The sequence below is a fragment of the Triticum dicoccoides genome, chromosome 2B (assembly GCF_002162155.2).
Source record: "Triticum dicoccoides isolate Atlit2015 ecotype Zavitan chromosome 2B, WEW_v2.0, whole genome shotgun sequence".
In the NCBI taxonomy this organism is placed as follows: domain Eukaryota; kingdom Viridiplantae; phylum Streptophyta; class Magnoliopsida; order Poales; family Poaceae; genus Triticum; species Triticum dicoccoides.
Window position 1 is genome coordinate 339317258 of NC_041383.1, and position 14211 is coordinate 339331468.

The following is a 14211-nucleotide window of genomic DNA, read 5'->3' on the forward strand; positions in this document are numbered from 1 at the left end:
ATTTCACAATTATATAAGGAAATAAAACTGGTAGTTGTTGCAAACATCCAATCAGATGTAAATAGCAAAGTAAATAACAGTGGAGGAAATGATGCCTATCCAAATCTATACTAGAACAAAGTTTGAAGGCTTGAGAAGGATGAACTTACATTGCATGTTGACACGGGCTGGACAAAGCCCTTCTCCATGTCGATGGAAGGATTATTCAATAAATACCCCAAAGAAACTTCTTTATAAGCGTTGCCATTATTCTACATTTTGCAAAGAGTACATATCGATCTAAAAATATTGGAAGAAATAGAGGAAATGAAGCTCAGGTGCAGACTGATGATACATAATCAAATAGCAATTAATTAAGTATAGCATTACAAGGAAAAAGGTACTGACAAGAGGAATGCGGACATCAACGTGTGTAGTGGCATTGGCTTTATTCAACATTTTGGTAAGAGTAAATGTAGATCTATAATTCAGAGGAAGTGGTGGGCAGGACAGATAAGATGCAGAGTAATGCTAGATAGTCAACTATCTTGCGATGCAAGTACAGTAATACCACCACCGTCCGTTATTACTTGTCGCTCAAATAGATGTATCTAGCACTATTAAGTTCTAAATACATCGAATTGATCAACAACTAATTCGATACAGAGGGAGTACAAGACAACAGGTACTTACATGAGCAATCCAAAACTTCATAACCATTCTGTTAATTCTAGATTTATCTAAGAGTAAACATAGATCTTATAGTTTCCAACAAAGGGAAGATAAAGAAGCGAACATTTACAGTGATGCTACATAATCAAACAGCAATGAGTGTAAGTATGCTGACAAAGGGCAAGAGGTACTGACAAGAGCAATGCATTGCCCAGTATTGTTGTGAGATCCGATGATCCGTCGAGCAAGGAGATTCATTTGAAATTAGTTTTCATACAAGAGAGAAGGTAAGGCACATGCAGAAATCTAGGAGTTCAAATTTTGAATTGATATCATAGACAGTACCTGACACTGGTCTCTCTGCAGTTCTAATAGGGGTTTGGCCAGTGGAGTAGGGGTAAAGTATGGTACAGTTAGGCCCATGTTTTCTGTGGCTGCTGGTCTATCAGATTTAACAGGTATCACTACCTTTTCCAAATACCTTGTTTGTACTCCTTGAGGATATGCACTCACCCTCTTCCTTTTGGACATATATTACGGAAGAACAACATTTGACTGGAAAAACATAGTATGATGACACATGGAATAGGTACAGAAAATGGATAGGTATGGCATATACTCATATATGATGCTTAACTAAGCAGATGGTGGTGTAGCAAAGTAGAATTAATGCAAGAGGTCATATGCAAAATATGTTCGACCAATACAACCTTGCCAAGTTAGAGCAAGCACCTTGATGGGTGAATAAGATAGGCCATCCTCCACCATGCCAAGTTTGTTGCCAGTGGATTGTTCTGCAATATTCCTATCATGCACCCATTCTCATATTCTTTTTGATCATGTTCAATACCTAACATGCATGAAAACAAAAAAACAAGTGAGATTATCTTTGTAATGCAGAAGTGATTCTAATACAATACTGCCTCCATGTAAACCCCTTTGTGCTATCTTTACAATTCTTCTAAGAAATACCATGCATGTTGTAATTTGGTGTGTGCATTAATATAATGTGGCCTGCTACTCAAAATATGAGAGCTCTAGAAGTGATGATACTTCACAGATGACAGCTTCAACATATAGTTAAGAAGAACAAGTCGACCTGGCCTGACAGATTCAAAATATACTGAGGGAGAACAACTCGACCTGACTAGTCGACCGCAAATGTCTCTGCTACTGTTCCCAACAAGGAACATACTTACTAAAGAAGAGAAGAGGATCATGTTAAAGAAGAGCAGAAGAGCAAGAAGATTGAAGATATTACAGGGTTTTATATACAATGTTTATTGCCCACCCATGATGAACCAAAGGGCACAAAGAAATACTATTCCTTCCGGTCTCTCCATATGTGGCTCACATGCATTTCGAAACTGAAGTATGAACATTTAGCAGACCAATTAAACATGTATTAGTTTTACTAATATCAGCATAATATCATATTCGAATTTGTACAACTAAGCTTGTTTAGCTCGATGAGTGGAGCAGTGCTATCACGACATGAACCACATAGGCTGATCATGGTAATCATAAAATGGAGAAACCATAAGCATGATGAGTATAGTGTTGACCGTGGCAGTGAGATGGTAGATCTGAAGCTGCAAACCGCGCAAAGGGTAGTTAGCAACCGATGTTTGCTTTGAAATAACAACTAATTTTTTGTTATGGACAAGAAAGTATAGTCAACAAGTGACAAAGAAATGCAATTCTGCCGTCACTCTATATGTCGCGACATGCATTTGTAAACTCAAGTGGAACAAGCTAACCAATTAAATTTGTCTGTTAACTAATATTAGTATCATATCACAATCATATTTTAACAACTAAGCTTTGGAATTATGAGTGATGTGTTGTTTAGCTTGAAGGGTGGAGTACTGCTAGTACGACAGGAAGCACCTACGCAGATCATAGTAGAGTAGATAAAAGGGGAAAACCCTAAGCATTAAGAGTAAAATCAGGAAAGTGGAACTAGCTCAACCATATGGGCTTGTATTGCTCGTACGACGAGAAAGAGCTACATAAGAACAAAAGAATGCCATGGCCCGCCCAGCCCTAGTACAATATACAAAGGAGTGAAGGTAAATTTGTACTAAAATTTGGGATCCCCTGTAGCCTAAGCCATCTGGCCCACCCAATATTTTAACTGTAGCTCTGCCGGTGTGTGGTGCACATGCTTTTCGAAACGAATATAGGAACATTAGGTGACCAATTAAACATTCTCTGTCTTAGTAATATATGAGCTTTATATCAGATTCGTATATCAACAACTAAGATTTGGAATTATGAGTGGCATGTTGTTTCACTTGATGGGTTGAGGTCTTGAGGAGCAGTGCTAGCACGACACGAAGCACCTACAATGATGGTCGTGAATATAAAGGGGGAAACCCGTAAGCTTTACGAGTATAGTGACCGTGCCATGGCGGATCTGAAGGTACAAACCGGACAAAGGCTACTTCGCAACCAATGTTTTCTTTCAACTAGCCACTACGATTTGGCATGGACAAGAAAAGTACAATAAAGAAGTTAGATCTATTTTCCGGGTGAAATCAATAACTTAAGCAGATATGAAAGAGTACCACCTCTGTTGCAACACCGTGTAGGCCCCTGTTGATATGTTGAGGGTGCTTGTCGGTGCAACAGACCCTGGGTATGTTGCCCTGACTGTGCACAGGCAGGGGAACAAGATTGTGGCATCAAGCCATGCTAGAGTACAAGAGATCAAGATCTTCAAAGGACCAACATGGAGAACAAGAGGACCAAGATGAAGCCATAGAAGCCAGATACCACCTAGGGAAAGCCTCCCTGCCGGGAAAATGGGCTTGGCAAGACAGAACCACCCCCGAAAGAAAGCAATCAAGACGTCCCGGCAGGGCCTTCCGGGACTCACGGAGGCGAGGAACACCTCATCAACCACTCCCCCATGACCCACATTATGGATCAATGCGGTGTCAAGCCGCTAAGTGATTAAGTGGCCACCACTCGCCACATGCCAGCCCCTTTCTACAGGAAAACCTACAAATGACACCCGTCATGGGACGTGTCGAACAAGCAGGTGTGGAGCTGGCAGAATAAGCCCAACAAGGCTTGCCGGGCGAGCAACGATGTGACTTTGACCGGCGCATTTAATGTGCCCTGTCAGCCTACAAAGTTAGTTATGATAGCACTGTTTGCTATCTTATCAGTGTATAATGACTGATTTTCCACTATGGTGACCCCTTTAACCTATAAAAGGAGGCCTATGGCAACCATAGAAGGGATCGGCTCGCGGCTGGAGAGTTAGACCCCCATACACATGTAGCCACTGCTGCCCCTGCCGGGCAGGTGTACTACGCTCCAACATCAATCCACTACAGTAGGAGTAGACTTTTTGTCACACCCTGCATTTTGTAGCACTTCATTTGTATTAATAAAGCATGAAAATTTGGGCCAACAAAAACTTTTGCATTATTTGGCTTTTATTTGGAGTTGGTTTTCTCTCAGTGATTTTTAAGTGCTCTTTAAAGTCAACACAACTCCACCTTATATACTTCATCTCCTTGCCCCAAACTTCTGCCCAATGATCATGCCATGTGTATAGAGCAATATAGTATTTTCTTACAAAAATAATTTGGCCAAATAGTATTTTCAAAAAATAGTTTTCCAAAAACCCCTAAATTGAGGTTTGCACTGCAAGTACTTGATTTAGGGTATGAAAAATATTTCAAAAAAGTATATTTGAGACCTATTAGATATAGGACTCCCATAAACCACAAAAATATAATTTTAAAAGATATTTTCCTATTTTATTTAAAAGCTTTTTCTTAAGGACAGAAATGGTCTTTAATAGGGAAAAAATATTTTATTGTTTTAAAAATATTTGACAAAAATCAGGGAAACTCAGTGGACATATATTTTCCATATATAAGAGTTTCAACATATGGTCATGATCAAAATATTGGACAAAACCTCCCAAAACCATTTCTGCCCATTTCAAGGATTTGAAATATTTCTACAGGAAATATTTTCACAAAAATCCAAAACCCTCTCTGACCAGAATCACATTTGATCAACTTTGTACTCCCAACTTTCTCTCCTTGACCCCAACTTTGGTGAGCATGTTCACATGACCAAATGAGGCCACTACAGCAAGTGGTGCATCAAGGAGAAGTGATTTGCTCAGCTAGATCTACACAAGTCCATTTCTGCTAATTTTTAGGGTTTACAAAAGTTGCATTGGCAACTTTTCCCGAATGAGCTCCAAATTGGTGGAGGGCCCTAATTATATGTGTTATTTCACCCTGTGGAGTCTCATGGCAATTGGAAATCATTTGCTTGCCAAAACCTTTATCAAACACCTTCTGCCACTTTTCAAAAATCACCATTTTGACCACTAAAACTATTCTCCTTGAGCTCAACATTTTACCACAGCTCCTCCTAGACCCCTTTACCCTCCAGTAAAAATGGCAAGTCCACAGCTCAATTATTGGATGGGTAAAAACCCACTTTCTCTCTCTGGACAGCCCATTTCTCCCTCTTCCCCACCTCTCTCCTCACCCCAGCGGCCATCCAGAGCATCCAATGCCTCCCCCTTCTTCTTTACTCCACCCTTGAGCTACTGGACACGGTTGGCCGCGCCCACAAGGCATAGAAAATGCCATGCCGGCCATTTGGGCGCTCTAGAGTGCGCTACAGTGCGCTCCCATACTGTAGCCGCCCTCTGCCCGACGCCTCCGACCACCTCGGGCCTCTCCCGCGCGCCTGCCGATGCGCCTCGGCGTCCGCAACACGCGACGCGGTCGGCCCCCTCCTCTCTCCTCCTCCTCCCCGCGCCTCCGTGCTAGCAAACACCGGCCGCCCGAGCGCGCCAATGGCGCGGCTCACACGCGCGCGCCTCTGACCTCTCCCCACTCCCTCTCTCTATCTCACCCGACGTAGTCGACGTCCAGGAACACCCCAGACACCACGCCCTCTTCTCCCGAGGCCCGTAACGACAAGAACGAGCCCGCCGGCGCACGAGTCCTCGGTGGACCGCCGTTCACCTATTTAAGGGCCTCCCCGAGCCCTACTCTCCTCACCACTCGCTCTCGCACTCCCCTAAATCACCCCCTACACCACTCACCCCTCTCCAGACGAGCCCGAGCTCGAGCTCCGCCGCCTCGGGTCGCCGTCGATCTTCGGGTATAGGCCCTCTCTGCCGCTCCACTTCCTCGATCTGGAACCGCCACGACTGACTTACCAATCCCCCTCTTTTCCCCGCCTCTTTTGCAGCCGGAAACGGCCGAAGCCACCGCCTCCCGAAGCTCCTACGCCGTGCCTCCTCGTCGCCGGTGAACCAGGCAACTCCAGTGACGTCCACCACCTCCACCTGAACGGCGACACGACGCTGAGTCCGTCCCTGCCCTTGTCCAAGCTCGCCGTGCCCCGCATCGTCGCCGGTGAGCTCGCCGCCCTCTCTGACCCAGGGTTGACGATGACGGTCGTGGGCCCGTCCGTCAGCCTCACATCCTGACGCCTGGGCCCCGCCCGTCAGGTTTGAACCTGGCGCACGCGCGTGCACCAGTACGCTGGGCCGCCTCTCTGGCTGGGCCTGCTGCCCTGCGGCTGTTCTGGCCCAGCAGGCACAAGGCCCTTTTTCTTTTCTTTTTCTGTCACTTTTCCAAATATTCCACAGGATAAAATATATGTCCAAACAAATTAATTCCAATTCCTAAATTCCTAAAATATTGCAACCTATTTAATAGTGCAAATTTCATTCAAATCCAACAACCTTTTCTTCACTGTAAATATTTAAATGTGATTTTAAGCATTTAAATATACCTTTGTAAATCCATTTCTCCTATTCTGCTACTCCAAATCCAAAACTAGGAATTTCCCCCTTCTTAGTTTTCACCCTTGTATTTAACAAAAATGAGTTGACATTTTTCTGAGCACTTTGGTTTTTCTGTTTTATTATTGCCTTATTTTTCTCGTTATTATTTTGCGACGATAGATTGCGTTGCTGACGAAGGAGTTGGACCAGAAGACTTTGAAGACCCAGAAGACTTTGTTGAGCCAGGCAAGCAACCCTCTGACCATGTCTATGAAACCCTTTTTATGCATGTCATATAGCACCATATTGTTGTTGCAACGGAATCATGATGAGGTGGTATCCACTTTGATGGTTTGCCATCGTACTTCCTCATTGATACTTGCATTGTGCATAACCCTACCTTCTTATGTGGGTTATCACGGTGGGAGCAGATAGGATGCTAAAGTAGTGCTACGCAAAAAGGGACGGGAATATGCATGGTGATGAAGACAAAGTATTTTCAAAAGACTTTTCGAAAACCCCATCGGGTGCCACTTATGCCCGGGGGAGATGATGAGTTGGGTAGCCACTTGATGATGAAGTGGTGTACCGAGGCAAGTGTGTGTTTTTTTGGAAACGGATTGGTTTAAGTTGCGACTGTTATTCCAACCGTACATGCGCAACCACTCTACCCTTATATGGGAAAGGGCATTATTGATTACCTAGACCGATACTAGCTTGGAGCCCGCATTACTAGTGATGGGAGAGTTGTTGGTGCGCTCTCTCGGGATGGGGTCATGCCAGGTAGGGCGGCCATGATTGTTTTCACAGGGCACCGGATACACCGTTGTGTCCCCTCTCGGATGTTACGATCTCGAGTGAGTCTCGTATGATGTACATCGTGAGGATACAGAGCAACGAGTGGACTCCATGTTAGTGTCGTCTAGGGAAAGATAGTGATCGGGTGCTTACCCCGGGTACTTGAGGTATCGCGGGTCGTGGATGACACGAAAGTTCCCCGGATCTTGTGGGTAAAGTGTGCAACCCCTGCAGAGTGTCAAACTATTCGAATAGCCGTGTCCACGGTCAAGGACAGTTGGGTAACCGCTCTTGGGCTACATCCACGTGTTTACAAACCAGTGTGTGTGTTGGATAACTACTTGGGTCAAGTCAAAGGACTTGACGTGATTGAGATGGGTTGGTGCCCACTCTATTTATGTTGATATCTGTAACATGTCCTCATGGTTACTTAAATTCTCTTGATGCATGTCTTACAAGTTGATGAACATGTCATTGCACTCAAAACTAGCTTTCTGCAAAAATTTACCTATATCATGTATTGTTGTATCTTGAACCAAAACATGGGTTGCTTGCGAGTACATTCAAAGTACTCATTGGCTTGCCACTTGTTATTTAATTAACCAGGCATGGAAGAACCGGAGTTCGAAGAAGAGTTCTTTGGAGACGAACATGCGAACTAGAACGTTTCCCAGTCAGAATGCCTGTAGGGTTAAGGCAGATGGCATGGGTTCTACTTATCGACGAAGATTTCCGCTACTTGTGTTTCATTTGATGTTCAGCCCTTAAGGCTTTATCTATGTAAGACTTGACCATAATGGTCATAATTTGTGTAAGACGGTATGTATGGATGTAAGACTCTTGTTATTCAGCTTATGTGTGTTCAGTGAGTATTGATCTCTGGGATCACTGTACACGTGCATTCGGTGATCTGGACTTATGAGTCGGGGTCCCCACAGAGCTGGCATCAGAGCCATCCTGACTGTAGGAAGCCTTAGTTAGCATGGTCGTTAGTTAGCTTGAGACCATCTAAACTTCTCTTCTTTTCTAAAGCTTACCCAACCCAAGATATATTTTCCTTATTGACCTCTCCCATTAAACCTCTATAGATGGCTGTCGTACCCGAAGACTTCTTGACCACCGGATTTCCTGTGCTTCTCGAGGATAGCCTCAAGAAGTGCCAGTTTCACCGAGCCCCCATTTTCACCTACCATGAGCATTGGATCAATGACACCGAGACGGAGTATCATGTGGAAGTAATCGTGAAGGCTAATGACTCTCCAACAAGCTGGTTTTTCAAGGGACCCCAGATGGCAACTCTGGTTCTTGCCGTCGAGACAGCAACCCTCAAGGCACTCACCCGCCTCCGAGACCTTCTTCCAGAGATGACAGACGAGTTGGCAACCTGCTTCTTGCCTTATCGGAAGGAGGGTGAGGATGAGAGCAGTGCACCAGCTCCACCATTAGAAGAAGGGATTCCACTCTGATTCCAGACCTACTTTAGCCTTTGTGCCGATAGTTTGGCACAACACTTGGCCTTGGAATCAATGGAGCTCCGAAAGGAACTTCATGAGACCAAGGCACTCCTTCTCCAAGCTCAAGTGAAGACAGATAGGATCAAGAAAGAAGGTGCTCCCCCTGGACAGCCCGCAATCGCATATAAAGGTGGAAGACCCCCAAAGGATGGAGAACCACCACAGCAACACCGCATGAGCGCAAGGGATTACCGCAAGCTCTTCAACCCACCAGCAAAGCAACGCCGTGTTGAGCTCCTCCACTCCCCCACTCCTTCAAGAAATGAAGGATGCCACGCTACTGATGATGAGGAGGAAGATCCAGAAGAGCCAGACTACACAACCGAGCATTCCACCACTTAGGCACCATTCGCAACTTGGATATGCCTATTAGTAACCCCTACGGTAGGATAGGCCGTGTACCCCCTATGCGAAGTCGAGTCCTTGTAATGGTTCATATGAAACCATGTAGTGTTGTGTTTGCTTTTGATGTGTTTGATGGACGTCGTGTTTTCCTTCGGGAACTTGTAAGCGACTACATCACCCATTTGGACTTTAATGAATGTGTTTGGCCCTTTTTGGCCCTTGCATGAAACAATTAGTGTCATACCAACCCCCTTACTAGGCGTACCATCTATATTGCCTTCCCCATCTTTCCCCAATCATGAGACCTTGACCACTCCAACAGGATGCCTGTTGTAACACGTACTGGTACCTCTACCCAGCAGCAAGAAGCCGGAGGTTCTGTTGAAGCAGGAGTCAGCCAGGACCAAGCCTGAGGACAGACTCCACCCCCCCCCACCTCCTCCAAGCATGGACATGGCTCAGCTTCTCCAAGCCTTCTGAGAGGAACGCCAAGCCAACACTGCAGCCCTCCAGGTGATTGCTCAAGCTGTCAATCGCCAGCCGGCGGGACACGGCAATGGACGTTCCACATTGGTGGAGTTCAAGAAGCATGCACCACCCACCTTCATCGAGACTGCTGAACCCCTGGATGCAGACGACTGGGTCCACACCATTGAGGACCTGTTGGAACTAGTCGGCTGCACCGAAGACCGTGAGAGGGTGGCTTATGCTGCCCACTGTCTCGGGGGAACTGCCAGAGCTTGGTGGGATGGATTCAAGGCCATGCATGCTGAGCAAAACATCACTTGGAATGACTTCAAGGCAGAATTCCGCAAGGCCCACATTCCTTCCGGAATCATGGCCATCAAGAAGCGTGAGTTCTGAGCCCTGAAGCAAGGAAGTAGCGATGTCAAGGAGTACATGCAGAAGTTTAGTGTTCTCTCAAGGTATGCTCCTGAGGATGTCAGCACTGATGCTGCCAAAAAGGAGCGCTTCCTAGAAGGCCTTAACCAGACTCTGCAGTACTCGCTTGTTGTGTGTGACTGCCCGACCTTTCCTGATCTGGTGAACAAGGCACTCATGCTTGAGGGCAAGCGACATGCTTTGGATGATACCCGTAAGCGCAAGATGATCAGCAAGGGTAGCTCCAGCAACCAGAAGCCTCGCCCGTGGCAGCCAGCCCCGGTAAAGCCAGCCTATCAGCAGCCAAGAGCTCCTGCACCCCGCACCAACTATCCACCTCAGCAGTACGCCAACCTCAGGCCATCTTACAACAACCCCAATAACAATGCCGGCAAGAGCAGCAACCCCAACCAAGTCACTTGCTTTGGATGTGGTCAGCCAAGACACTACTCCAAGTATTGCCCCAATAAGAAGCTCGACGCCCCGCGCCCCAATGCGCAGAACCCAGGACAAGGCCGTGGAATGCCACCAATGAACCAAGCTCCCCGCATCCTGCCCAACAACGGCAAGGGTCGTGTGAATCATGTCACTGCAGAAGAAGCCTAGGAAGACCCGGACGTCGTGCTGGGTACGTTCCTTGTCAATTCAGCACCTGCAACTGTCTTGTTTGATTCTGGAGCCACGCATTCATTTATCACCCAAAAGTTTGCATTAAAAAGTGGCATGACCCCTACACCCCTGAATAACCCTATGGTGGTACAAACCCCCGGAGCAGAGATGAGAGCCAAGATAGGATGTAAAGGAGTCGGGATTGTCATTAATGGGGTAGACTTCCTAGCATACCTTATCATCTTAAGATCGCAAGGCTTGGATGTGATCTTAGGAATGGATTGGCTCATCAAGCACCAAGGCTTGTTGGATTGTGCCAACCGGACTGTCACTGTGACCAATAACCAAGGAGTCGAAGTTAAATTTGCCTCCAACCCCTCCTCTGCTCAAGCCAACCAAGTCAACTGTCTGACTGAAGTCGAATTGGAGCAAGTGCCGGTAGTATGCGAATACCCCGATGTCTTCCCTGATGAGCTACCGGGAATGCCTCCTGACCGAGACATTGAGTTCATCATCGAGCTCATGCCCGGAGCAGGACCCATCTATAAGAAGCCTTATAGAATGGGATCAGAAGAGTTAGCAGAATTGAAGAAACAACTGGAAGAGCAGTTGAGGAAGGGATTTATCCACCCTAGTGCCTCCCCTTGGGGATCACCTGTTCTGTTTGTGGCAAAGAAGGACGGTACCATCTGCTTGTGCATTGACTACCGCTCCCTCAATGAAGTTACAATCAAGAACAAGTATCCACTTCCCAAGATTGAAGATCTGTTTGATCAACTCAATGGGGCCAAGGTGTTCTCCAAGATCGACCTCAGATCTGGGTACTACCAGCTGAAAATCAGACCCCAAGATATTCCGAAGACGGCATTTGTAACCAGATATGGCCTGTATGAGTGCACGGTCATGTCCTTTGGATTGACCAATGCCCCAGCTTACTTCATGTATCTCATGAATAAGGTCTTCATGGAATATTTGGACAAGTTTGTCGTTGTCTTCATTGATGACATTCTTGTCTTCTCGATGACGGAAGAAGAGCACGAGCAACACTTGAGGATGGTCCTAGACAAGCTTCGAGAGCACCAACTATACGCCAAGTTCAGCAAGTGCGAATTTTGGCTGCGTGAAGTTGGATTCTTGGGTCATGTTTTGACCGAAGAAGGATTGTCGGTCGATCCCGCTAAGATTGAAGCCGTGACTGAATGGCAATCCCCAAGTAATGTGAAGGAAGTTAGAAGCTTCCTCGGACTCGCAGGATATTACCGCCAGTTCGTTGAAGGATTCTCAAGCATTGCCCGACCAATGACTCAGCTCTTGAAGAAGGACAAGAAGTTTTGAATGGACGCCGAAGTGCGAAGAGAGCTTCCAGGAGCTGAAGAAGAGAATGACCACCGCCCCAGTTTTGGCCACACCAGATATACACAAGGAATTTGTGATATATTGTGATGCATCAAGAACCGGACTGGGAGGTGTTCTGATGCAAGAAAGCAGAGTCGTAGCTTACCTTTCAAGGCAACTACGGCCTCATGAAGAGAACTATGCTACTCATGGTCTTGAATTAGCAGCAGTTGTTCATGCCCTGAAGACATGGCGACATTACCTCCTAGGGAAGCGGTGTGAGATATACACGAATCAAAAAAGTCTGAAGTATATTTTCACTCAGAAGGAATTGAACATGAGTCAGAGAAGGTGGCTAGAGTTGATCAAGGATTATGACCTCAGTGTTCAATACCACCCTGGGAAGGCTAATGTGGTAGCAGATGCATTAAGCAGGAAGGCTTGTTCCTTGAATGCTATGCTTAAGGACAAGCTACCCGCCTTGTATGATGAACTTGAAAGCTTCGGGTTGGAACTGGTTGCATCAGGATTTTTGGCCAACCTCGAAGTTAGGCCTACCTTGATGGATGAGGTTAAGGAAGCTCAGAAGGGACACGAAAGTATTGAAGGCATCAAGAGGAAAATCAAGGCAGGCAAGGCCCCAGGATTCTCAGAGGATGAGAAAGGAATTGTGGGGTTTGGGAATCGCATTTGCATGCCCAACAAGGTTGAGCTCAAGAATCTGATCTTGCAAGAAGCTCATGACACCCCGTATTCCATCCATCCTGGAGGAACCAAGATGTATCAAGACCCGAAGGAAAGATTTTGGTGGCACGGGATGAAAAGGGAGATTGCCACCTATGTTGCAAAGTGTGATGTTTGCCAAAGAGTCAAGGCTGAATATCAGCGACCTGCTGGATTGCTCCAACCACTCAAGGTTCCCGAGTGGAAATGGGATAAAGTCGGAACGGATTTCATCACTGGACTACCTAGGTCAAACAAGGGACATGCCTCCATCTGGGTCATAGTCGACCATTTGACCAAAGTAGCCCATTTCATTCCTGTCAAAACGACTTACAAAGGAAACCAGCTAGCCAGCCCCTACATCAACAGAATCGTAAGCCTTCATGGTGTTCCCAAGGAGATTGTGTCAGATCGAGGAACCCAGTTTACCTCAAGGTTCTGGAAGAAGTTCCAAGAAGCCATGGGGACCAAGTTGTCCTTCAGCACTGCTTTCCACCCACAGACCGGAGGTCAGACAGAACGAGTAAATCAGATACTCGAAGACATGCTCCGAGCCTATGTCTTAGCATATGGAGCTAAGTGGGAAGATTGCGTCCCTTTTGCGGAGTTCTCCTACAAAAACAGTTATCAGTCAAGCCTTCAGATGGCACCATTCGAGGTGTTATATGGACGGAAGTGCCGCACACCCCTCAATTGGTCAGAGACTGGAGAAGGACTTGTCTTTGGGCCCGATATCCTCCGTGAAGTAGAAGAGCAAGTCCAGCTTGTCAGAGAGCGTTTGAAGACTACCAAGTCAAGGCAGAAGAGCTACGCTGACGCACGTCGTAGAGACGTAAACTTCCGAGTTGGAGACCATGTCTATCTCCGGGTCACACCTCTCAAGGGAACCCAGCGCTTCCATGTCAAAGAAAAGCTCGCCCCAAGATACATCGGCCCCTTCAAGATCACTGACCGACGAGGAGAAGTGGCTTACCAGTTGGAACTGCCACCTGAATTATCCGATGTGCACAACGTATTCCACGTGTCACAACTCCGGAAGTGCCTCCAAGTCCCAGACAAGCCCGATCTTTACAAGGACATCGATCACCAAGCCATTGACCTTCAGCCTGATTTGACCTACCATGAGCGGCCCATCTGCATTTTGGATGCGGCTGAGCGACACACTCGAAGCCGCACCATCAAGTACTTCAAGGTCCAGTGGAGCAACCACACTGAACCAGAAGCAACTTGGGAGCGTGAAGACTACCTTAGATCCGAGTTTCTGTATCTCTTTAAAGCCTAGTTTAGGAATCTCGGGGACGAGATTCTTGTAAGGGGGGTAGGTCTGTCACACCCTGCATTTTGTAACACTTCATTTGTATTAATAAAGCATGAAAATTTGGGCCAACAAAACCTTTTGCATTATTTGGCTTTTATTTGGAGTTGGTTTTCTCTCAGTGATTTTTAAGTGCTCTTTAAAGTCAACACAGCTCCACCTTTTATACTTCATCTCCTTGCCCCAAACTTCTGCCCAATGATCATGCCTTGTGTATAAAGCAATATAGTATTTTCTGACAAAAATAATTAGGCCAA